A 26,356-nucleotide genomic window follows, 5' to 3' on the forward strand; every position below is an offset into this window, starting at 1 on the left:
CAACATTGACTCCTTTTCCAGGGAGTCTTCTCTTCTCATGAGGTGGCCAAAGTATTGGAGCCTCAACTTCAGGATATGTCCTTCCAGTGAGCACTCAGGGCTGATTTCCTTAAGAATGGATAGGTTTGATCTTCTTGCAGTCCATGGGACTCTCAAGAGTCTCCTCCAGCACCATAATTCAAAAGCATCAATTCTTTGGCGATCAGCCTTCTTTATGGTCCAGCTCTCACTTCCATACATCACGACTGGGAAAACCATAGCTTTAACTGTACGGACCTTTGTTGGCAAGGTGATGTCTCTGCTTTTTAAGATGCTGTCTAGGTTTGTCATTGCTTTTCTCCCAAGAAGCAGGCAATTTTAATTTTGTGGCTGCTGTCACCATCTGCAGTGATCATGGAGACCAAGAAAGTAAAATCTCTCACTGCCTCCATTTCTTCCCCTTCTATTTGTCAGGAGGTGATGGGACCAGTGGCCATGATCTTTGTTTTTTTGATGTTGAGCTTCAGACCATATTTTGCGCTCTCCTCTTTCACCCTCACTTTCTGCCATCAATGTTGTGTCATCTGCATATCTGAGTTTGTTGATATTTCTTCTGGCAATCTTAATTCTGGCTAGGGATTCATCCAGCCCAGCCTTTCGCATGATGAATTCTGCATATAAGTTAAATAAGCAGGGAGACAATATACAACCTTGTCGTACTCCTTTCCCAATTTTGAACCAATCAGTTGTTCCATGGGAAAAGGATACACATCATCAAAGACTTGGAATGCTGAAAGGCACCCACATCTCCCTGCTTCACACATCATTCTAAGCCAAACAATGGCTTAGTGCAAGACTGCAGGCTTCCAGGGACGAGGTGGCAGCCCCTTTGCTCCTCCTGATGGTTCTGTCTCTGTGCTGTGCTCAAGCTAAGTCATGGTTTGGCTTAGCATCTCCAAAATCTGGGCTCATGGTTTAGCTCTCTCCAGACCAACCACAAGCTGTAACTTAGCTGTGTCCTACTTGAAACTTAAAGTTGACTTTCCTTTGCCCCCTCTCCCCCCAAAACAGCCACGTTAGAATTCGAAGTAGAATTGAAATTGTAAACATGTTAGCATTAAAATAGTTCCCAGACAAAATCAGAACGCTTTGCTGAGAATCTTAGTCAGGGCTTTTTTTCAGCTAGAAATCACTGGAACTCAGTTCTGGCACCTCTCAGCTGGGCGCCATTGCCATTACAAGGGAACAAGAGAGCAGTGAGTTCCAGCACCTCCTTTTCTAGAAAAAATAGCACTGGTCTTGGTTCTACATGCAACACAATTTCAGAGTGCGGACACACCTCATTCCTACTTGTTCCCCCATTGCATCTCACTGTGATGTATCCAGCAGAAATGCACAAGCACTTGCATATTTGTAAGCAGTAATAATTCTCTTTCCTTTCTTTTACTCCTATACACTCAGGCATAATTAACAGCTATCAGTCGATTTGTTCTGAATCAGATCGTAATTAGCAGTTTGCTTTATAATAACAATCTTGCGCATCACTAATAACTGCAGCCAAAATTGTCAAACTATTGCTTCCATTAATTCCGTGTTTCCTCTTTATTTAAGAAAATTATATTCCTCTAATTTAGTTAGTTCTGTAGACATATGCTGCTGCTGTTCCCCCCCCCTCCCCTTCTGGCACCTGAACATTTCTGCTTAGTGGGATTTGTTGCACGCTACAGTAATTTGTTGCCTAGGGAGTGTGTAACCGATGCACAATTCCCACTTTAATTATCATTTGTATAACATCGTTTCACCAACAGACCCCCACACTTTGGAGTTTGTTGGGGGGGAGCAAACAATAATAGCAATGTTTAAATAGTTTTATTGCACGAAACTTTGTCCTTCTGAAACATTGTAGTGGCAATAAAGGGAAATGTAGGGTGGTATCCAGCTAACTCATAAACCCAGAACGGGGGGCGGGGGGAGGGGTTGCACAAGAAGAGAGTGAGGAAGTTTCACTGCACAAGCAGAAATCCTTGCACTGATGGAACAAGTTGGCTGGATAACACCCACTATAATCACTCACGTGAACGACTGTTCTCCTGCACCCATTCCAGCTGGTTGAGTAGGAATGTCTCTGTGCAAAAGCAGGGTGCCTTTCTGTGGGCATAGAGTAACTTTTGCCCGCTACCCCCCCTACAAACACATTCCTGCAACTTGGGGTTTTTTGAAGGGTGCATGAACCTCCACATCGGCTGTCAGGCTTTGGGGAATCTGATCCCTCTCACAGTGGCAGTCAAGAATCAGAAAACCATCAAAGTTCTTACCAAGCAATTTATTCAATAATTCACAGAGAGCAACTACAGTGGTACCTTGGGTTACAGACGCTTCAGGTTACAGATTCTGCTAACCCAGTAATAGTACCTCGGGTTAAGAACTTTGCTTCAGCATGAGAACAGAAATCGTGCGGCAGCAGCGGGAGGCCCCATTAGCTAAAGTGGTACCTCAGGTTAAGAACAGTTTCAGGTTAAGAATGGACCTCCCGAACGAATTAAGTTCTTAACCCGAGGTACCAGTATAATGGCATTGCTCCAAGTCAAGTCCCATCCCACTACGTCTCTCCTATTAGACGTCTCTCCTGTTTCAGCTAATCTGAGCTTTCTGCTTCTGAGCTCGCTGTTCTAATACCCTCAATGCTTGCCTGGTCCTGGGAGGGGGGGTCAGGAATGCTTTCCAAAGACACACAGTCTGTCATCTGTCTCTCCCCTGGTGCTTCTTATTCTTCCTGCTGTTCCTCTCCCAATATTTCCCAGCTTCTCCCTTCTGCAGCCTCTGAACTATGCCCTTCTGCAAACCACTGTTCTAAATCTATACTGTACTGTCCTCCTCTTCTTGGGAAGGTTCAGGAGAAGGGGGGTGGCCTCCACCCTTCCTTCTCAGTCCAGTCCCTGACATCGGCTGAGATAATTTCTGGAGGCTCGACCGGTAATGGCTGCCTTCTCCGAGTAAGGAGAAGGGAGCTCCGCTGTAAACGGGTCGTCCGCTACGGCGAAGCGGAGACCCATTCAGGAAAACCACAGGTGGCAGAAGCCTGTGGTCTCGGGACCCGGCGGGCGCCAGAAGCAGCCCCCAAAACGCTGAAGGGACCCCGTAAGGGGCTCCGGATCGCGGAGGGGGTAGCGGCGCTGTGGGTCGTTGCGCAAACAGCGAAGTGAAGCCGCGTTGCTGTTGCCGGTCAGCGCTGTCCTTTCTTCCTGCAACTTTTCTGAACTTTGGAAACTACAACCCGTGAGTAAATTTGGACATTGAAAACTTTCTGAAACTTTTGTCAACTTTCTGAAACTTTTTGAGAACTTTATGAAACTTTTAAAACTTTTTTAAAAAGTTGAAATCTGGCTGAAAACGGAGTGAGGATAAGCAGGAAGCCCATCTCCCGCTATACTGAACTTTAAGCAAAGAGCAGGAGGAGTGGAGACAAAAAGTTATGCGTTAACTAAATGCTGGCACCCTGTTAAAGCAGTTTTCTGAGTGAAAGACTTTGAGCTATTGACTTTTGCTGGTCATATTCGGGGTGCATTGATATCCTTCTTCTGTGGCACCAGTGGATTATAAAATAAATAAGAATCTCTGGTGCTGGAGCTGCCTGGATGAGCACCAGTTTGCAACTTTGGATACATTGAATTCAGGTTTTGAAACATTCTGAGTTGGAATTGGATACTTTGAAACTGTTGCAGTCAAGGCACTGTAAGAAACACTGTTTTGCTTTAAGTTTTACTCTGCTAAAAATAATACATTGTGGAGGCGATGGACATGGATTTAAATTTATAAGTTTAACTTGGATTTGATCTTTTCCCTGAAGACGTATTAAGCTCCCTCTAGAGGATTTTGGACTTACAGCAGTGACTTTGTTTTACTTTCCCTTTCCCGGCCTCTGTTTGACTATTGTATCTGGGACTCTGCTTTCTCATGGGAACAACTTGGATTGACCTTGGATTACAGATAACTTTGGAATGAGTGGCGCAAGGAGAAGAGGAAGGACTAAACAAACAACTCTAACTTTATCTGCAGCCTCACAGCGTAGATCTTCTGTGCCGGCCTTGCCCTCCACTTTGCCTCCAGACATAGAGGCGGCCTCCCTAATACAGGCAGGGGAGGGTGAGACAGAGGAGCTGCACCTGGGAGATATGGCTTCAGGGACAAGTAGCTCTGTCTTGGAGAAAATTTTGGAGAAACTGGAGGCTCTGGACAAGAAGGCTGATTTGCATACAGCTAAAATTGAACAGAACACAGAAAGCTTGAATAAGCTGACTGGACAAGTTGCACAGAATGCCCAGTCTATTGGAGAATTAAAGGAGGCTGTAGGTGATAATCGTAAACTGGCTGAAGATACTAGTCAAAGATTGGAAGAACTTGAGAAAGAAGTAAGACCACTCAGCAAACAAGTTGGAGAACATCAGATTTACTTTTTGATGACAGAACTGCGAAACAGGGAGACCAACTTGAGGATACGGTCAATACCAGAGGTGGAAGAAGATAATTTTATTGAATTTCTAACTAAGGAATTTGCCAAGTTTTGGAAGTTAGAGGAAAAAGACTTTAAAATTGTATCTGCTTTCAGGCTTGGCAGAGTCAGAAGGACAGAGAAGCCCAGAGATTGTTTGATAACACTGAGATCAAAGGAGGAAAGGGACAAGATTTTGGGCCTGCACTACGAAAAGTCACTAGATATTTTGGGCAAGAGAACTGAAATCTACAAGGACATTCCTAAGCAGTTGCTGGACCTTAGATCTAACTACACGGAATTGGCAAGACTGTTGAGAAGCAACGCAATTATCTTCAGGTGGGAGTTTCCACAAGGATTATCCTTTACCTACAGAGGGAGAAAGATCAAAATCAAAACAGTGGAAGATAGAGACAAGTTTTTGGGAGCACACGGAGAAGACCTCCACAAAGGACTTGGATTGCCAGCGCCAGAACTTCCAGGGGAGCCCGCCCCCTCGGATCCTCAAGGACCGGAGAACAAGGTACCACCCCAGAAAGAATAACCAGACCTATCCAGGATGTCTCTGCAGCTTTTGAGCTGGAACATAAATGGCTGTAACAGTCCCGAAAAAAGGTCTAAAATTTTTCATATTTTAAAAAAGGAACAATTGGACATTATATGCTTACAAGAAACACATGTGATTAGGCTCCATAGAAAGGTGTTAATAAATAAAAGGCTTGGTCAAGAATTTATATCATCGGATACAGTTAAAAAGAGAGGTGTAGTGATCTATGCAAAAGAGAGCCTTTCACCAAAATTTCTCTTTAAAGATGAAAGTGGAAGAATCCTCGCAATAGAAGTACAGTATCAAGGAGAAAAAATTTTGATATTAGGAATTTATGCTCCAAATGAAGGAAAATCGGATTTTTATAAGAAGTTGCACGAGACCATGCTGGATTATCTGGATTACAACAACGTCATCATGATGGGGGACATGAACGGGGTCGTATCAACAAATATGGATAAGTCACAGAACCAGAACATTACTAAAGAGGGAAGACTACCTAAGACCTTTTTTGAAATGACTGACAATATGGACTGGGTTGACATCTGGAGAGTTAGAAACCCCCTGGGAAGAGAAGGAACATTCTTTTCTGAAGCTCAACTGACTTGGACACGAATCGACCAAATATGGATAACTAGAAGTCTGGCACCTAAGGTGAGGAAGGTGGAAATCTGCCCCAAAACATGCTCCGACCATAACGCCTTGAGAATGGATATGACATTGATCCCAATCGGCTCCTTTAGATGGAAGATGAATGATGGCCTGTTTAGAGACCAAAGAATTGTAAAGAAGGCCCAAAAAACCTTAAAGGATTATTTTGAGATTAATTTGAACACTACGGTGGAAAAAAGAACTATCTGGGATGCAAGTAAAGCTGTGATGAGAGGGTTCTTGATTCAACAGAATTCCTTAAAGAAAAGACTGCAAAATGAAAAGAAAGATAAAATTCTGGAAAGTATCAAAGAGTTGGAGAAGAAGTTAAGATCTAACCCGAAGTCCCAACCGATTCTGAGAGAAATTAAACTTTATCAGGCGCAATATTCCAAGCTGATAAATCAGGAAATAGAATGGAAGATTAAAACAATGAAACAAAAAACTTTTGAATCGGCAAATAAATGTGGGAAACTGCTAGCTTGGCAGTTGAAAAGGAGACAAAGATTAAATACAGTAACAAACTTAGAGGTTGAAGGAAGGAACATTCAGAACCCGGGAGAGATTAGAAAGTGCTTCCAGAGGTATTTTAAAAAGTTATATACTCAAGGGCCACAAGATGAAATAGAGATTACACAATTTTTGGAGAGAAATGGATTAGCAAAGCTGTCAGAAGAAAATAGAACAATTTTAAATGGCAAAATAACACGACAAGAGATTGAACAGGCCATCCTGAGTCTGAAACAGGGCAAATCACCAGGGCCAGATGGACTGACCTCTAACTACTATAAGACATTGAAGGATTATTTGATACAACCTTTGTTGGAGGTCAGTAATGAAATAATGGAGGGGAAGAAGGCGCCTGAATCGTGGAAAGAAGCATTTATCACATTGATTCCAAAGTCAGAAACTGAAAAGACACAACTCAAGAATTACCGTCCCATCTCCCTTTTAAATGTGGATTACAAAATATTTGCAGATGTTTTGGCACAAAGATTTAAGAAAGTTTTAAGTGAGATAATCCATAAAGACCAGGCAGGCTTTCTCCCGGGCAGACATATGTTTACTAACACAAGGAACATCATAGACATATTGGAACTTTTACAAACAAACATAAACACTAAAGCAGTTTTAATTTTTATAGACGCGGAGAAAGCCTTTGACAACATATCTTGGAAATTTATGAAGGGGAATTTAAAAGAAATGGGAGTGGGACGGGGGTTTGAGAACGGGATTGAGGCAATATATTCAGAACAAAAGGCTAAACTGATAGTTAACAATGTGGTTACAGAAGAGTTTAAAATTGAAAAAGGTACACGACAAGGCTGCCCGATTTCCCCATTACTGTTTATTTCGGTTCTGGAAGTGCTCCTGAATATGATTAGGGGGGACCGGTTGGTGGAAGGGATTCAGGTCGGAGCGAAACAATATAAACTTAAAGCTTTTGCAGATGACCTAGTTCTGACATTACAGGAGCCGGAGTCTAGTTTGAAAAGAGTACTACAACTGATTCAAAACTTTGGTCGAGTGGCAGGATTTAAGTTAAATAAGCAAAAAACTAAAGTTTTGGGGAAAAACGTGACAGATATTGAGTTGGAACAGCTTCAGAAAGAGACAGAACTAAATGTGGTTAAAAAAGTTAAATACCTAGGGGTAAACATAACAGCAAAAAATCTGAGTTTATTTAAAGATAATTATGAAAAATGTTGGTCAGAGATTAAGAGAGACTTGGATAGTTGGTCAAGACTAAAACTTTCTTTGTTAGGCCGAATAGCTGCCATCAAGATGAATGTATTGCCAAAAATGTTATTTTTGTTTCAGACACTGCAGATTGTAGACAAGACAGAGTGTTTCCGGAAGTGGCAGAAAGATATTTCTAAATTTGTCTGGCAGGGCAAAAAGCCCAGAATCAAATTTAAAATATTAACAGATGCGAAAGAAAGAGGGGGCTTTGCCCTGCCAGATTTAAAGTTGTATTATGAAGCTGCAGCTTTCTGCTGGTTAAAAGATTGGTTACTTCTTGAAGATACGGATGTCTTGGATTTGGAAGGTTTTAATAATGCGTTTGGATGGCATGCATATTTATGGTATGATAAAGCTAAGATAAATAAGGCCTTCAAGAACCATATTGTCAGAAAATCAGTTTTTAATGTCTGGACAAAATATAAAGACTTACTGGAGAATAAAACTCCGAGGTGGCTGTCACCCCTGGAGGCTAAGGCTCGGAAAAGAGCCAATATGGAGGCCAACTGGCCAAAATATTGGGAGATAATAGAAAAGGATGGTGACAACTGGAAATTGCAGAGTTTAGAAAAGATGAGAGACAAAGTGCGAGACTGGTTACACTATGCTCAGATTAAAGAAGTGTTTAAAAATGACAAAAAGTTAGGATTCCAAGTGGAAAAGTCAAAATTAGAAACTGAACTGTTAGAACCTAAGACTAAGGTACTTTCAAGAATGTATAACTTGCTGCTGAAATGGAACACACATGACGAAATGGTAAAATCAACAATGATAAAATGGGCGCAGGATATTGGGTATAATATTATGTTTGAAGATTGGGAAAGGTTGTGGACCTCTGGGCTGAACTTCACTGCATGTAATGCGTTGAAGGAAAATGTGATGAAAATGATGTATAGATGGTACATGACCCCTGTTAAACTGGCTAAAATATACCATTCGTCTGATAGCAAATGTTGGAAATGTAAGGAAAATGAAGGAACATTTTTTCACCTCTGGTGGACCTGCCCTAGAGTGAAGGCCTTTTGGGAGAAGATATATAATGAATTAAAAAAGGTGTTTAAATACACCTTTACTAAGAAACCAGAGGCCTTTCTCCTGGGTATTGTCGGCCAGAGTGTGTTAAAAAAGGACAGAACATTCTTTTTGTACGCAACAACAGCAGCAAGAATATTAATTGCCAAGAATTGGAAAACTCAGGAGCTACCCACTGTGGAAGAATGGCAGATGCAACTGATGGACTACATGCAATTAGCCGAGATGACCGGCAGAATTCGAGACCAGGGAGAAGAAAGGATGGAAGAAGACTGGAGGAAATTTAAGATTTATTTACAAAAATATTGTAATTTGGCTGAGTGTTGAATTGGATGCCAGTGCAGACAATTGTCTACCATTAAATTAGATTTAAGGCTGAATTATATGTCAAACCAAATTAAGATTATTAATTAAGATGAGTTAAATGATAATTTGTTTGAAATTAATTTAATAATGATGTAAGTGTATGCGGGAGGTGTGGGGGAGTCCCATGTAACAATTGAGAGATGTTAAATGGACAATGATAAGTTGTGCTTATCTAATATATGCTTTATTTGAAAACTTCAATAAATATATTATAAAAAAAAAAAAGAGATAATTTCTGGAGGCTCTGTCGGGTGGCTCATATCCAGTGCTGTGTGAGCGACGTTGTATTCATGCAGTGGGACTTCAGCTTCCTCTCCTCTCCTTATGCACCTCACCAAATATGCTTCCAGAGGGTCCCCCAACCCTCTTGAGCAGATTTTGAGGGTGTGCAAGGAGCTGTAGGAAAGTAGAGAGGGAAGCTCCATTGCACAAGCAGATGACTGTTTTGTGACGGGAACAGCAGTGTTGGATACGATCCTGAGTTCTACCGTGGCAGGAGCAATGGGTAGGGATGTAGAATAAGATCTTTGCAGTCACAGAACCCAAATGGTGGCATTTCTTCCCAAGGGAAGATTAGACAGGTCCCTTCTCTATTGTCCTTTAGGCAAGTAGTTAAGACATTTTTCTTTTATGTCAGGCTTTTCATGTGCTTTGATTTGATCTCATTATACTTTCCTTTTATCTGTTTTATTGCGGCTTGAATGCTTTTTTTTTTGAAGTTTTATTGTTGCAAACCGCTTCGGGGGAATCTTTTTTCTATTTATTTATTCAATTCATTTATGAATCACTTCCCACCAAACACCCCAGAGCGAATATCAATAATTCTCTGGAGCCAAAAGGCAGCAGAGACGTGTTTTTGGAGATATATAATAAATAAATCAGGAAGGCTGACGCAGCCCTGTGAGAACTGCAGCCAAACCTGCAATTGAAAAGTCTGCTCGGGGCACATGGAAACTGTCCCAAAACAGTTGCGAGAGGAAGGCAGCATGTGGCACTGCAGAAACTGAGCAGTGGGAATATGTTGTCCCAGCTCTGACCTGTGGCTCAGTATGTGGACTCTTGGTTAGATTCTTATTAAATGCTTTATTCCAGAATTCACTACAGTGCTCCCACCATAGATCAGGTTTCAGGCTACGTTGTTCAGAAGTCACAATGCAGCTCCTAGTACAGTGGTACCTCGGGTTAAGAACTTAATTCGTTCCAGAGGTCCATTGTTAACCTGAAACTGTTCTTAACCTGAAGCACCACTTTAGCTAATGGGGCCTCCCGCTGCCACCGTGCCGCCGGAGCATGATTTCTGTTATCATTCTGAAGCAAAGTTCTTAACCCGAAGTACTATTTCTGGGTTAGTGGAGTCTGCAACCTGAAGTGTCTGTAACCTGAAGCGTCTGTAACCCAAGGTACCACTGTATACATGACTAGGCATAAGCTAAGACATTGTCCAACACTTGACACACACCCTGAGCTCCCCTTTTGAAGAGTGGAGCATTCCTAGGCACATGAGCCAACGCAGACCCTGTGCTCATCAACTGAGGTTCTCTGTGTGCTGTCTGACACCAAGGGAGGTCCAGAAGGTGCCAGCACAAGAACGGGTCATTTTAGTGGTGGCTCCCCATTTATGGAATCCTGTCCCCAGGGAGGGATGTGTGATGTCATCACTGGCAACTTTTAGGCACCAGGCAAAAACATTTCTTTTTAGCCTTTAACTTGGAGAGTTCTGGACATTGTGGCCTCTCTTAGCAGGTAGGATTTGTTAGACTGCTTTAAATGTGCATAAGTGCTTTTAGCTTTTATTTTGTTTTAGCTTTAGATTGATTTTAATATTTGTTTAATATATTATAATATAATATTATGTTGTAAGTCACTTTGAGTTTACACTTTGTAATAATCAATCAATCAATCAATCAATCAATCAATCAATCAATAATATATCCAGAAAATAATAATAATAATGGTTGTGTTGTTGTCTTTCCAAGCAATGGGATTAGGTAAATAATCAGGCAGTGCTCTGAGCAGGCTTCGTCTGCTAGGTCTGGCTACACTAAAAAGGATAAACCAAGAACTCAGGCCACAAGTTTCAATATAAGGAATAATTCCTACTCAAGAGTTGAACAGAAAAACGTATATATTCTGCTAAGAATAACAGTTTGAAGCTGATAGTAGATTTAAACACAACGTGTAAATACGATAGTTTTAAGGTAAAACGTTTAAGTACAGGAATAATGTAGTGTCAGGCTTGGGGATTCTCTCCACCCCCGGTAGCATCAAGGAAGAAGCAAGAAAGTTTGTATTTATGGTTTTATTCAGTTCTTGTGGTGTAATAATAATAATAATAATAATAATAATAATAATAATAATAATAATTTATTATTATTATTATTTATACCCCACCCATCTGACTGAGTTTCCCCAGCCACTCTGGGCGGCTCCCAATTGAATATTAAAAACACAATACAGCATTAAATATTAAAAACTTCCCTAAACAGGGCTGCCTTCAGATGTCTTTTAAAGATAAGATAGCTGCTTATTTCCTTCACATCTGATGGGAGGGCGTTCCACAGGGCGGGTGCCACTACCGAGAAGGCCCTCTGTCTGGTTCCCTGTAACCTCACTTCTCGCAATGAGGGAACCGCCAGAAGGCCCTCGGGACTGGATCTCAGTGTCCGGACTGCACAATGGGGTAGAGACACTCCTTCAGGTATACAGGACCGAGGCTGTTTAGGGCTTTAAAGGTCAGCACCAACACAAGACAAAGAATCCAGTCCTTAACTCCATAGTGACATTGCTCACTCTAAGCTCCTCGCCTTCTTTCCCCAGCAACAGTCTGTGGCCCTCCAGGTGGCCTCAGGAGTCAAATGTCTTTGAGCCCTTTTTTCTTGAATTCTAAGTGAGTGGTGAGTACGTAGGGATGGTGGTGCTTCTATGCTTTCCAAGGATGTCTCTGCTGGCAATTCTTCCCCTCGTTCTCCTATCGCCTCATAACTTGCAATTCAATCCTGTCTCCCTCTTCCTTTGAAACTACTGGAGAAGGGGAGGCAATCCCCCCACTCCCCCTCCTCCTCCATGGGAAGCAGAGGAGAAAGAGGGGGTGATTCCCAGCCCTCCTCTTCAGTCCAGTCCCTAACACAGAGGCAGAGTTGACATGACCAGCTCACTGTCCTGTCTAATCTCAGGCACCTACCAGGGACAAGGAGTACTTGATTCACAGCAAGCAGTCCTGGAGTCTTCAGGCCACTCTTCTGTTGTGGTCAGGGCATCCAATGCCACTGAGGAGGGCCTCTTCCCTGACAACCCACTCATCTCCTCACCTACATCTGGAGCAACACTGCCAGGCTACTGGGCCCCTCCCCAGGACCCAATTCTCCACTCTTGTCTCAGTCTTCCTTCCCCCTCCAACCAGCCCAAGACATCTCCATGGGACCTGCAGCGTAGGGCAGAATTCACCAGACTGATTACTCTCCAGATGTTTTGGTCTATAACTCCCATTGCTATAACAGCCAGCACTGTCAGGAGTAGAGCACCAGGTTGGTGAAGACTGTAGCAGAATATTAAATATGAAAGTCCTAAAGGACAATCAGATAGCAGCTGCCCCCCCCCTCCTAATTGCTATAACTGGAACTTCAGGAATTGGTGCCCTCTACAGAAGAGACAGACCCTGATGTTGGGAAAGATTGAGGGCACAAGGAGAAGGGGACGACAGAGGATGAGATGGTTGGACAGTGTTCTCGAAGCTACCAGCATGAGTTTGACTAAACTGCGGGAGGCAGTGGAAAACAGGAGTGCCTGGCGTGCTCTGGTCCATTGGGTAATGAAGAGTTGGACATGACTAAACGACTAAACAACAACAGCAGAAGAGACACGGGTGGCACTGTGGGTTGAACCACAGAGCCTAGGACTTGCCGATCAGAAGGTCGGCGGTTCGAATCCCCACGATGGGGTGAGCTCCTGTTGCTCGGTCCCTGCTCCTGCCAACCTAGCAGTTTGAAAGCACGTCAAAGTGCAAGTAGATAAATAGGTACTGTTGCGGCGGGAAGGTAAACGGCGTTTCCGTGCGCTGCTCTGGTTCACCAGAAGCGGCTTAGTCATGCTGGCCACATGATAATATAATAAATAATAATAAAATTTTATTTATATCCTGCCCTCCCCAGCCGAAGCCGGGCTCAGAGCGGCTAACAACAGTAAAATAATACAACATTCTAAAATCAATTCATTATAAAATCAGTTCAACTCAAATTAATGGCAACCATTGGGCTAGAGTTCTGTGAGGATTACCAAAGGAGGGGGTCAGGCTGTGCCCAAATAATAAAATTTTATTTTGACCTGGAAGCTGTACACCGGCTCCCTCAGCCAATAAAGCGAGATGAGTGCTGCAACCCCAGAGTTGACCGCGACTGGACCTAATGGTCAGGGGTCCCTTTACCTTTACAGAAGAGATACAGAACTAACCTGCGGTTTGCTCAACAGTCCCCCAGAAATCTCCCAGTGCCGCCTTGGCTGATTTCCTCTAATCCTCAAGCTTGCAGTTTGTATTCACGAGGATAAGTGTGGGGAATGGTGCAAAGCCTTTTTTGATACTTTCCCAAGATCAGCGAACAGTAGAATCAGTACACTGGTTCACCTCCCAGCCTTAAAGATTTTCACGCAAAGAACCTACCCATTTGAGAAAAGGAAAAGTAGGATATCTTGAGCAGGGATTGCCACGATGTTAATCTGACCTGAAATGAATGATCTCTGTAAAGAGAAAGGAAGGTTGCCTTAAGAGAAAGAGACTGCTCTGACGTTTCAAGGTTATTTCAGCTATGACCAAGTCATGTCATGTATTCCCTGAGCTGCTGTCTAAAATATCCCTAGGCTGTAAAGGCAGGCAAAAGGATAGATACCTTTGCACTTATCACAGGGATCCCTTTGATTTGTTCAGCACCGCAAGTGACTCTTGAATTTCTAACAGAAAGGGAAGCAGAACAAAGGGGCAAAGAGACAAAGCAAGCATATGCTGTAGGAGGAAACCAGGTGCAAGAAGGTTGCTAAAGGAGAAGGGCTGGGAAGAGAAGACCAAAATAAGGCCCAGAAATAGCAGGTAGAAGGAATCAGTATATTGATATAGGTAAAGTGGCAGCAAGCAGTGGTGTTTCAGTGACCATGGACTATTTTGTGAAGGATAATAAACAAAATAACTAGAATATAGCTAGAATTGTGTTACCTTACGATAATAATGCTAATCTGTCATGGAGAGTGTGTGCAGAAGCACCCATTAAATATGTCAGGGGAAATCCACTTTGTCGAAAACAAAGCCACACCATTTCATTTAGTGATGTTGTTGTTGTTGTTGTTGTTGTTGGAGGTGCACTTATTTATTACATTTGTAGCCCAACATCCTTTCATGAAATTGAAAGCTGCATGTATACAGGTTCTCGGGTGATCTACCCTCCAAGCACTGAGCAGGGTCACTATGCTTTGCTGCCTGAAGCAAATGACAAGATGATGCCTCTACTTTTCCACATGCAGAAGCTGGCTGTACTGGCAGCTGAATCTTACTTCAACTCTGGCAGATATTTAATAGGGCTAGTTCTGGAGTTGCTTCTATTACCTGTTTTGTTATTTTGGAGATTTCCTGCAGCACTGATATCCAAAAGGATAGAGCACTGGAGCATTCCCACCCCACCACATATGGAGTTATGTGCCTATGGAGGTGCAGCCTCTGCAGCAAGCTGAGAATGAAAGATCATTCTGCACATCTCTCTCCCCTCTCTTTCCCCCCAACCTCATGATGGGTCTATGGCAGAGGTTTTCAACCTTTTAGAGTCCACGGCTCCCTTGACCAACTACATTCTTTCTGCGGCACCCCTGTGGGGCTTGGGAGTCCAGTTATGTCATCCCTTGCTTTCAGAGCTGACAGTCTCTCACTCTTTTTCAAACACCCTCCCTTGTGGAGTGTTCCCTCAGCCTCCTCTCATCTCCTCTCTCCTTGGGAGTCCGCTGGGCAGGTGCTGCCACCATCCCTGGTTGCCCCCCCCCCCCGTTATAATATACATTATTTTTAAAAGTGTGTGTGAGAGTGAGAGAGAGAGAGAGAGGTGTGATGATGATGATGATGATGATGATGATGATGATGATGATAATATACCCCACCCACTCTGGGTGGCTTACAGCTTTCTGAATTAACAAGGTGTCCTGTGACCTTGTTCCTTTGAGCTTTATTGTTGGCCTTTGCAGTGTAATTTCATTGGGAATGCATTTCACAAAGAATAGATGGGGTTCGGGACAGGAGGTGGCCGTCAGCAATTGGCAGTTGGGAGTTCGAAGTGGGCTGGTTATCCCGTTAGTTCTATCTTGACGTCGTCTGGAGGAGTTCCTAAATAATACTTGGTGTTGCCAGCCTGAGAAGTAAAAAGATTTATTTCCAACTATTTGTGTAAGGCAGATTTTTTAATCACAAATAGCTAATGTTTATGGCGTGTGGTTGTGTTTATGCTTGAATATATGCATTCTGTGCAGTGCAGCTGTGGTCAGTGCCTTATGGCCAATGCCTACAAGAAGAAAAAGTTGTTTCTCAACAGGCAGAGAAGCAAGGAACTGTCCGTGGTGCTGGCAGTGATGCGAATGACAGCCACATTATTAATCTGTTGCAGCAGAAACAGCAAGGCCTCTTGCAGCCCCCCTGAAGACAAGCCGACAGTCCTCCTGGTATCACTAGATACTTTGTTGTTTAATATGTGTGGCGATGTTCATTACATCAGAAGGACTACCACAATAATCTAAACCACAGTGGCCATGCCAATTGGTCTCATGTGGAGGTGCCGGTTGATGCAGTTGGCAGGACGTGAGACTGCTAGAAGCCCAGCACAGCCTGAGTACATGTAGCTTGCTGAACCATCCGACCCAGGCCTTTGTTAAAGCCATTTCTAGACAACGACCAGTTCCAAGGGTTGTGTTCTGCCTCTCCCCCTCCCCCTCTACATTTTTAGAGCCTGTTTTAGCAGCAGTGATTGAAATGGCTGGATGCCAGCTAATCTCGCTCAGTTTCAGAGCCCAGCAATGGTTGCCAAAGGATGAACTACACATTAATTAGCTTGCTGCTGGTATGCAAACACCATACAGAACTACAGAGCTCACTCTTTTGGGAATAATCCTTTAATCGCACACCGTGTGTGCACATTTTGCTGGGATTTCTGACTTGTGATGGGATCAGTCACTTCACTTCCAAGGAACTCTGGGGCACAGAGTGTGGCGCCCATGCACACACACACAACTTTAGCTATTAAAACTTTTCAGTAAGTGTTGAATTATTGTTTTGCTACTTCAACGGTCATCTTCCTGCTGAAGATTTCAGTAAAGATTGCTTATTAAAAATTTAAAAAGACTACTCATTTGTAGCAGGGTGGATTTGATTTAAATCAAATCGATTTAAAACATGATTTAAATCAAATCGATTTAAAACATGATTTAAATCACTAGTCAGTAAGACTTAAATCATTTTTTACAGAAAGACTCATTCTTCCTGGTATAATCTTAATATTTACAACCAGATGAAGGCTTCGTTTTTGGAATAGTAAAATTTCAGAGTAGTTTTTACAGTTATATCAAAAATTACTGATTTGGTTATACTATTAGAAATACATTGACAGATAATTATGAAATTATTGTGAGGTTTAATAAGTTAACTTTATATTTGGACAACTTTTCTGCTGTACTTTATTGGAAGGAGAAAAATAATCATTTCCTTAATAACAATTTAAACAATTTATTTAACTAAAATAGTAACATTATGACATATGTATCCATGTTTGTTACCTGATGTGGTTAAACAGTTTTTTTAAAAAAAAACTTAGTCTGAGTTTTAGCACACATGGAAAACTTAAAACAAATCCTTATTTCCTGATGAATAGCCTTTGGACTATAATGTAACTTAAACAGAAAACTATCTTTAGAAATATTTTCCCTACAAAAGCATTTTATTTTAAAAATCCGATGTAAATTTTAAAAATCTGATTAAAATAAAAAAATCCATTTTTTAATTATTATTTTTTTAAATCGTTGATTTTTTTATCCACCCTGATTTGTAGGAGAGGAAAGAAGATTTGCCCAAATTTAGACAATGTTTTGCAGGTTTTTAAAACAACCCTGTAATCAGTAAAATCATGGGGAATGCAAGGTGAGTGAGATTTAGACTTGTCCAACACCAAACCTACATGTCCTTAAGAAGTGGGGAGCTACTGTGCTCTGGCGGGGGACGGGGACAGGATAACAGTTGTGGAGTATGTGAAACTGTGGGATTGATAACCTATCCCTTTAAGAAAAGCTTTGAAACTGCCGAGAAAGCTTTTGTTATGCAAACACCCTTTCCAATGGGAAGAGAAGAGCTAATGTGTTTTATCGCAGAACATACGCAGCTATACACGTAGGTTCAACAAAGTTCAATAGATTTTGCTATAAAAATGTAACACAATATTTCTGTATGGAGGCCATGCAGGTAAAGGTAAAGGGACCCCTGACCATTAGGTCCAGTCATGGCCGACTCTGGGGTTGCGGCACTCATCTCGCTTTATTGGCCGAGGGAGCCAGCGTACAGCTTCCGGGTCATGTGGCCAGCATGACTAAGCCACTTCTGGCGAACCAGAGCAGCGCACGTAAAGGCCGTTTACCTTCCCACCGGAGCAGTACCTATTTATCTACTTGCACTTTGACGTGCTTTCGAACTGCTAGGTGGGCAGGAGCAGGGACTGAGCAACGGGAACTCACCCCGTCGCGGGGATTCGAACCGCCAACCTTCCGATCGGCAAGTCCTAGGCTCTGCGGTTTAACCCACAGCGCCACCCGCGTCCCATGGAGACCATATAGACGACAGCAAAACAGCTGGTGCTTATGCTAAGCTTGCGCAACTGACATGAAATGTACCCTACAACCAGGATGAGGTAATGGGGAAATGTTTCTATGCATATGATTGGAGAAAATTCAAATGCTTTGTGTAAAAACTTATAAATATCACCACTCTCCCAGGCTGCGAAGTCGCGGTTGCAGGCTTCTGCGGAGCTATCCCACTGTAACCTATTGCTTGGAAAGTAATAAATCAATGGACTCTTATCCTCCCGGCTCCTGAGTTTTATGGGCCAGACCTAGGAGTTTTTAAAGCCTTTGACGGCTTCCAACAAAAGGGATTGCCATCTGCTGGACATCAGGTAGTGATCTTCTTCTAAGGATCTGGGTGCACATGAGAGAAGACTCTCATGGGAACTTAAGAAGTTTACTGATGGATTTTTGGGCATTGAATTCAGATGAGTACATGTCCCGTTCAGATTTTTGGGCATTGAATTACAAGAGGATCTGTCCTGGAGTGTCAACACAAGGGGGCTTGTGAAGAAGGCGCAGCAGAGACTGTACTTTTTGAGAATTCTAAGGAAAAACCATCTTCCGCAGAAACTGCTGCTTGCCTTCTATCACTGTCCCATTGAGAGCGTGCTCACTTATGGCTTATGTGTGTGGTACGGAAGCTGTACTACCCAGGACAGGATGGGGTTGTGCAGAGTTGTTAAGGCAGCAGAGAGCATTGTTGGCTGCCCACTTTCCACCTTAGAGCAGATTTATGCCACAAGGTGCCATAGGAAGGCACTGGACATAGTAAAAGATCCATCGCATCCTGGCCACTGTCTCTTCGAGCTCCTGCCATCGGGACGGAGATACAGGACGATGAAGACAAGAACGAGCCGTCTTAAGAACAGCTTCTTCTCCAGAGCGATCTCAGCCCTGAATGGGAAGCCTGGACTTTGAAAGTCATCTAATCTTCCTTGCTGTACTATACTGTATTGTTTTAATTAGTGTTTTTATGGAGCAGTCAAGTAATTTCGTTGTCCCTGAGAGGGGGCAATGACAATAAAGATATTATATTATTATTATTATTATTATTATTATTATTATTATTATTACTCCATGCAAATGCTTAGGAGAAGCCCACATGCAGGATCTGAGGTCAACAGCTGACAGCAAGATTCATGAAGTATACTCCCTCATCATGAACTCTTTCCCAGAGTGTCTTGCTCCTCCCATCGAGTCTATTTTCTATGTCTCAGATCCCTCCTTCTGCCTGAGGCGAGTCCCAAGGGACGCTCTCTGTTTCTGCCTGGCTTTCTGTTCTGTTACATGGAGCAATCATCTTGTTTTAGGGGTGGGAAGTGGAGCTGGCAGACTTTCAACAGACACTCTGTCAGCTGGTGCTGGTGTTGCCTCTATTAAGTCTGACTCCTGCCCTTGCCCAGGGCTATGGCTTCTGCTTCTTTGCCCTTGTTCCTCACCCTCCAGATTCCCAGCTTCCAGTAATTCCCAGCTCTCTGGGGTGTATCCTGTCTCCCACCACCACGAACCCAGGTCCAAATTGTCCTCTCCTGCATTTTCCCAGGAGGCCTCTTGGCCAGGCAGTCTCCACCACTCTTCCTCATCTAATCCTTGGCAGACCATGGAGGTAGAACATAGACATTGTGGCTCGTGACCATTGATAGCCTTGCTCTCCGTGAGTTTGTCTCATCGCTTCTTAAAGCCATCCAAGTTGGTCGCTACCAATTTGAGTGAAAGTGAATTCCATAGATAGCTATTTAGGATAACGCTTCCATTTTGAAATGTGTCAGGAAACCCAATTAGTAGCCTACTGCAGCTTCCTGTAGGCCAGTGTCCTTAAGGCACTTGTGCACTTCAGCTTAAACCACACCAAACTTTGTTGTTACTTGGTCATTTCCTTACATGTCTTAAATATCTTACAGTCTTGTCTTACATTATTCTTATGCAACCAGTATTGTTGTAACAGACAAGCACCAGAGGTGCTCTGTTGGCATACGTTCTGCCACTCCCAGCTGGTGAATTAAGATTCCCATTTCCCTCGCTTCCAGCCTGTGTACAAATAAATGGCACAAATCTCTTCAGTGTTTGCTCCATTTGGCAGAAGTTACTTGACAAATGACTATATAATGAGCCTTTTTCCAGATGTGTAATTTTTCACCTTATGTTTATGAGGCAATTACTGGAAACTGGTTTAGTTCAAGAAACATGAACTGCAGACGTCAATAAAACAGAAGGTGAGTTGTACAGGGAGTGGGGAGCACAGTTGGAGATTTTCACAGGTGAGCTTAAATATACCATGAGTTTAGTTGTGTGTACCTCAGTGGCGTGCTACTCAACACCCACCAACCCCCGTTGTTGGAAGCAATTTCACAAACCTAACTAGTTCTCGAGCTAGAGCAAGGAACTATTTGCTCCAACAGACTGAATAGCGAACACATAGCTGTCAACCGTCCCTTATTTGGCGGGAAGCTCCCTTAGCCCAGCGCCGTTTCCCACTGCTGTCCCTTATTGATGATGTCCCTTAAATTTCCCAGGTTTCAAAGGAAGCAGCTCCTCTCCCTCCCTCCCTGCTGGCCAGGGAGGAGGGAGGCTCCAACTGTGTTGCTTGGCTGTGTTGCTCACCCAATAAGGAGTCTAAGAACGACTAGGGGATGAAGCTTCCATGCCTTGTGCCGATCAAATCGGCCGTGTTGCCTGGGGACTCGCCTTTGCTCAGTGCTTCCCAGCGGAGAGGTGACGGTGGTTTTCCTTGCTGCATCCCCTTTGCCGGGTTGCTGTGCTGTGGAGTTTCTCCCCGCTGTAACTGGAGATACCAGGGATTGAACTTGGAACTTTCTGCATCCAAAGCAGATGGTCCATGGGACTTCTGCATTATTATTATTATTATTATTATTATTATTATTATTATTATTATTATTATAATTCGCACAAAAGATTGCTTTAAATTTAAACTCTGAGTGCAATTTCAATCAAAACACACGTTTCTAAATGTGTTAAATCCCAAAATATGCATCCTTCCATGCATTCTGCTATGAAAACTGTGTTGCACTTTTCAGAGAAGCGTAAAATCCAATGGATATTCTCAAACATGTTTTGTAGAAGCAGCCATCCTTCTCTGGTGAATGACCCCATGTTGGGTCGTCTATGCCAAGCATTTACCTTTAAGCAAATAACACCGTGAAACCGCTTATCTACGCTCTTCTTATGCCATTCTTAATCCATATTATTTTCTGAGATACTTCGTTATTATATAACATGTCCCTTTATGTCGCTAAACATTTTTTCTCCAGCATGGAAATGGGAGTGGATCATGTCTCAAACCATAAGGAATGCTGCTAGATTTTACCCACTGAGGGTAGCCTTATCCATCCTTTATCAGAAGAAAACAAAAAGAGAGCAATTCCAATGCTTACTGCTGGGAAAGTCTTTATTGTAGCTTTATTGAGCTACAATAGTTTTCCATCACTGAGCACAGGAGCCTGCTCTCCTTTTGTTGTTGTTCATTCGAGGGAGTTTCTCCCCTTTTCCTTGTGCCATACTTTCCTTCGCCACTGTATGAACCCTTAATTTTGCTCTTCAACACACTAAATGGTTGTTGTTGATGTTGTTGTTGTTATTCTGCTTTTCACTCTCTTGAGTCACAAAGCGGCTTACATACCATAAATAGCAGAACATCACAACCACAACATAAATCATATAAAATAATTCACAAATCACCAGGAAAGCAAACACCTTCTACAAAACACTGTTAACAAAACAACTTTTAAAAAAGGCTATAAGCAGCACAACCACAAGAAAAGTCATATTGTAAAATTCACAAAGCATTGCAGCACTACTAAGTTCCTGTAAAAAGGTAAAGGGACCCCTGACCATTCGGTCCAGTCGTGACCAACTCTGGGGTTGCGGCGCTCATCTCACTTTATTGGCCGAGGGAGCCGGCGTACAGCTTCCAGGTCATGTGGCCAGCATGACTAAGCTGCTTCTGGCGAACCAGAGCAGCGCACGGAAACGCCGTTTACCTTCCCGCCGGAGCGGTACCTATTTATCTACTTGCACTTTGACGTGCTTTCGAACTGCTAGGTTGGCAGGAGCAGGGACCAAGCAACGGGAGCTCACCCCGTTGTGGGGATTCGAACCGCCGACCTTCTGATCGGCAAGTTCTAGGCTCTGTGGTTTAACCCACAGCGCCACCCGCGTCCTATAGTTCTTCCCAATAAAGCAGGTTTGGGGAATCTTTGGCCCTGTTGCTGAACTACCACTCCCATCATTCCAGACCACTGACTATATTGCTGAGGCTGATGGGAGTTGTACAGTGGAACCACGAGTTGCGGACATAATCTGTCCCAGAGGCAAGTCTGCAACTCGAAGTGTTTGCATCCAGAAGCACCACGTCTGTGCGCGGCGCAATTTAGCGCTTCTACGCATATGCGAGCGGTGAAACCCGGAAGTAACCATTCCGGTACTTCCAGGTTGCTGCAGGATGCAACTTGAAAAGACGTAACCTCAAGCAGACGCAACATGAGGTATGACTGTAGTTCCCTACACCTGCAGTAGAGCTATTGGGCTTCCAGAAATTCTTACATGTCCACCTGGAACGCAAACCATCCTTGTTTGCATTGGAAGCCAGTAGAGATGGGTCTTATGTTTATGTAATTCTTTGCTTTGACTTTCTCTCAAAGCATCTGTATTGCTGATTTCTTGCTGTTTACCACCACTGCGTTGCTGTACCCTCGGCATTCTCAAAGTCTTCTCACAGCTGTAAGCCTGTGAAGAGGCTAAACCGCATTTATTTTTCCCTGCAAAGCACCTGAGGGCCTTGTTTGTAAATATCCTTTCACAGTGAGGCAGCATGAATTCTCTTTGTTCGCAGGTTATCCTGCAAATGCCAGACACACCTTGCACAAAGCAGGATTATGGTAATTATGGTTGGACCAATTATCTCCCTCCACCTTTTCAGGAGACCATTCTGCCCCTGAGAAAATGGGGCAGGGGAATACCTGCATTATTCCCATGAAGCATCACTAGTTTAAGGAACACCACCAGCCTGTTGGGGGCAGTAAAGCTACTGTCTGAAGTGGTGACATCACTTTTTTTGTTTAGAAAGAAGAGGCCCTCCGCCATCTGATCTAGTCAGCTCATGCACACATGACAATTCTTCTGTGCTCCCCACTCCAGGGAGGGAAGTTATTTTCATCCCATCCCTTGAAAGATCTGGGTCAAATACTCTAGCCCTGCTAGTACATATAATAAAGTAGAATGATAGCTGTGAAATCAGCTTCAGAAAATAGTCTATTGATTCAGCAAACATTGATTGGCCACCTTTGTTTTATTTCTTATTAAGATTTTTATCGGCTTTTTTCAAACCAGGCACAATCAAATAGCAATAGAGGAGGACACGTAACCCAGCTACCCTTCTCACCACCCCCACCCTAGGTCACCCATTAGAAGAAGGTTTACGAATAGAGCCTACTGGCGTTTTACGAAAGAAGAGTTTGGGGAAAGCAATTAAAAATAAAATACCAGAATGGCAGCAGCAGTACACTCAGGATTCCACTCATTTAGTTTCAGAGGACTTGTGTGAGCAAAGCAAGGTTTCGTGGGAGGCTTAAAGTTGGGTAGCGAAGTGAGTTGGCCCCTTCTTACCAAGACATGAAGGGTTATATGGAATGCTGTCATTCCTCAAGTGCAACAGGACTTCCTCTAGTTGTACCCCCTTCCCCCTCCCAAAAACAAAAACCTTCTCCAGAGGGCAGCCCCTCAAAGTGTCTCTATTTCCCAGGGACTGTCCTTAATTTACAGAAGCCATCCCAGTTTTGATTGACCCTGGAATGGCCCGCTTTTCCTTAGGACATCCCTGTTTTCATTGGATAAATGTTGGAGGGTCCTCAGGGCTTTTTTTCAGCCGGAACTCACCGTAATTCAATTCTGGCCCCTCTCAGGTGGGTTCTAAGAGAACGAGGGAGGTGTTTGTGGGGAGTTCTAGCATCTCTTTTTCTAGAAAAATAGCACTAGGCTTCCCTATTGTTATCAGGGAAATGTTGGAGGGTACAACAGTTCCATTTCAACAGTGGAAATCTGTTGCGAGAGCAGAATTGGCAGCACTGGATACAGTTCTTCATGTATCTGTAAAGAACAACCACAGTGAGTCAATGAATGGCAGTACTATCTCCAATGGCAGTATCATCAGTGTGCGAAGGCACATCTGAGTCATTACAAAATTGCCAGCGTAGCTCTCAGCACACAGAAGTGCCTCTCGTGCCATTGTAATAGTTGGCATGGGCGTTTCCAGGAAAATGCTTCCCGCAATCAGTTTATCTGGCCAATAAATTTGTGAACAATTGCCATAGATGCCCATTTAATTGCAAAGGACTCTGGGGTGGGTTCTGGGGTGCATACTCAGTTCCTGGGGGACCCTCACCATGCATGTTGGCTCCCAGTACGTTTCCGAGCACAATTCAAAGTGTTGGTGCTGACCTTTAAAGCCCTAAACGGCCTCGGTCCTGTATACCTGAAGGAGCGTCTCCACCCCCATCGTTCAGCCCGGACACTGAGATCCAGCACCGAGGGCCTTCTGGCGGTTCCCTCATTGCGAGAAGTAAGGTTACAGGGAACCAGGCAGAGGGCCTTCTCGGTAGTGGCGCCTGCCCTGTGGAACGCCCTTCCAGCAGATGTCAAAGCAATAAACAACTATTTTACTTTTAAAAGACAACTGAAGGCAGCCCTCTTTAGGGAAGTTTTTAATGTCTGATGCTGTACTATTTTTAATATTCAGTTGGAAGCCGCCCAGAGTGGCTGGGGAAACCCAGCCAGATGGGCGGGGTATAAATAATAAATTATTATTATTATTATTATACCCATTGCCCAGTGGTATACGGTGATTTATTTATTTTTTGTAGGGGAACAGTTAGGGCCAGAGGCACCAGTTTGCAAGGGCGATTGGGGCCGATGTTGCATGCGAGACATCACCCTCTTCAGCATCGCGCCTCCCTTTCTAAGTTGGGCAGCAACATCCTGGGCTTTGGGAAGAGGGTGCCAGGGCTCTTACAGGATGCTGAAATCCTCCTGTCTCCTTCCCAAAACCAGGCGGGCTTTGGGAAGGTGGTGGGAGGGTTCTTGGACCCATTAGGCATGTCCAACAGGTCGATCGCGATCTACCAGTTAATCGCGGGACGTTTCTGGTCGATCCTTGTCGATCGCATGACCTTGATCGATCTCCCCCCACCCCCCCAAAAAAGCTCAACCACTTTGGTCAATCCAATGGGTAGATCACTGCCAGTTTTTTTATAGTGGGAGTAGATCACAGTCTCTTGGAAGTTGGAGATGCCTGAATTAAAGCATTATGCCTTTGCTTTTGCCTTTGCCCTTGCCCTTGCCCTTGCCCTTGCCCTTGCCCTTGCATGAACTGACAGTGAAAACCCAAACACACTCAACACTCCAGTTGTGGGTTGCTGGGAGAGATTGGCAATTGTGTGCAGGCTCTCTTTTAAGTTGTGTGCCACAACTGATCTTCTCCTTGAGGAACGCCTGATAAGCATCTGCGGGAAGCCATGGGGAATACAGCTTGAAAACCACTGATCTAAGAGAGACCTGGACAGTAGGTCAGTCTGTGCTTCCAGTCACCCACTTCATTCCTCCTTCCCAGGAGCTGCCTGTCGTTGTTGTTTTTTATCCTGGCTCAAAGTTTGGGACGAGCGATGGGGAGAAGCGCAAAGACCAATAAGCCTGCCTGGACTTGCAGCTCAAAAGGTCCCTGACACAGCAGCAGCAAAGCCCCTGGGGAGAGTCTTGTAGCAGATCAAAGAGGATATTGAGAAACATGACGGAGCTTCTTAATTAATTTCTAATCCTTCCCCAGCCTTAATCTCTGTTCTCACAGGAAGATCTGGCCTTATATATTCCTTGCGCACATGTTTTTGTAGGCGGTGTGTGTGCTGCGTTCTTAGATTTGTGATTTGTTTGAAGCAATGTGTCAGTGGGTCAGCTGTTTATCCCGGGCTCATGCTGAAGTATTTTAGGCAGAGTGCAAGATGAAATGTCAAACCTACATGTTAATCGCAAACATGCCCCCCCCCCCCAAAAAAAAGAAATTTGAGAGGGGAGGGATGTAAATTTCGATGTGGGCCATTCAATTCTGTGTGTGGTTGTTTTTATTTCATCTGTGATTTATTTTTTAAAAAATAAATAAATACATATGGCTTATTTATTTATTTACTTATTTAATCAACTGTGTCGGTAAAGCGCACGTAGAAATATTTTTATTTGCCTGCAGCCTTTGCGATGGACAGAATTCATTCTGCAGCATTTGATAACATTGTTTGGCGTTATGTTTATTTTTAAACGAAAAATCTGGCAGAAAGTAGCAGCAGCAGTATTTTAGTGAGTTTGAAATATATATATTTCAGACAGTAAGGACTGACATAACCCGAGACCAGGAAGAAGGGACGTTGGATAAAAAATTTTTTTTTAAAAAAAAAAGCCTATAAAAGGAAAATTTTCTTTTTATTTTTGGAATTAGTGTAAAACTAATGAAATATTAGGGAAAATGTTGGAATGGAATTATCTGGCTTTAGTAGAAAGGATATAAGGAGTTATGTATAAATATGTTTTAAATTTTGAACATTAAGGTTTTCTTTTTATGGTAAGACAAGGTTAAATAAATCAAGGTAAATTGAATAACAGAATATGTCAAAAGATGGAAAGGATTTGTTGAGTTAACTAATAGG

The 26,356-nt window shown here is 43.3% G+C and overlaps 1 protein-coding gene and 1 long non-coding RNA gene across 5 annotated transcripts in view; both read left to right on the forward strand.

Moving 5' to 3' along the window:
- Positions 1 to 19,247, forward strand: part of LOC310755791 — a 37,522-nt gene extending 18,275 nt beyond the window's left edge. The window contains exon 2 of the long non-coding RNA XR_014544550.1: positions 19,201 to 19,247. This is a non-coding gene — a long non-coding RNA (uncharacterized lncRNA). The remainder of the gene's footprint in view (positions 1 to 19,200) is intronic.
- The window catches only part of CA10 (carbonic anhydrase 10), a 354,321-nt gene that overhangs the window by 236,534 nt on the left and 91,431 nt on the right, over positions 1 to 26,356 (forward strand). The window lies entirely within an intron of this gene.

The sequence above is a fragment of the Podarcis filfolensis genome, assembly GCF_964270895.1.
Source record: "Podarcis filfolensis genome assembly, chromosome: 2".
Lineage (NCBI taxonomy): Eukaryota > Metazoa > Chordata > Lepidosauria > Squamata > Lacertidae > Podarcis > Podarcis filfolensis.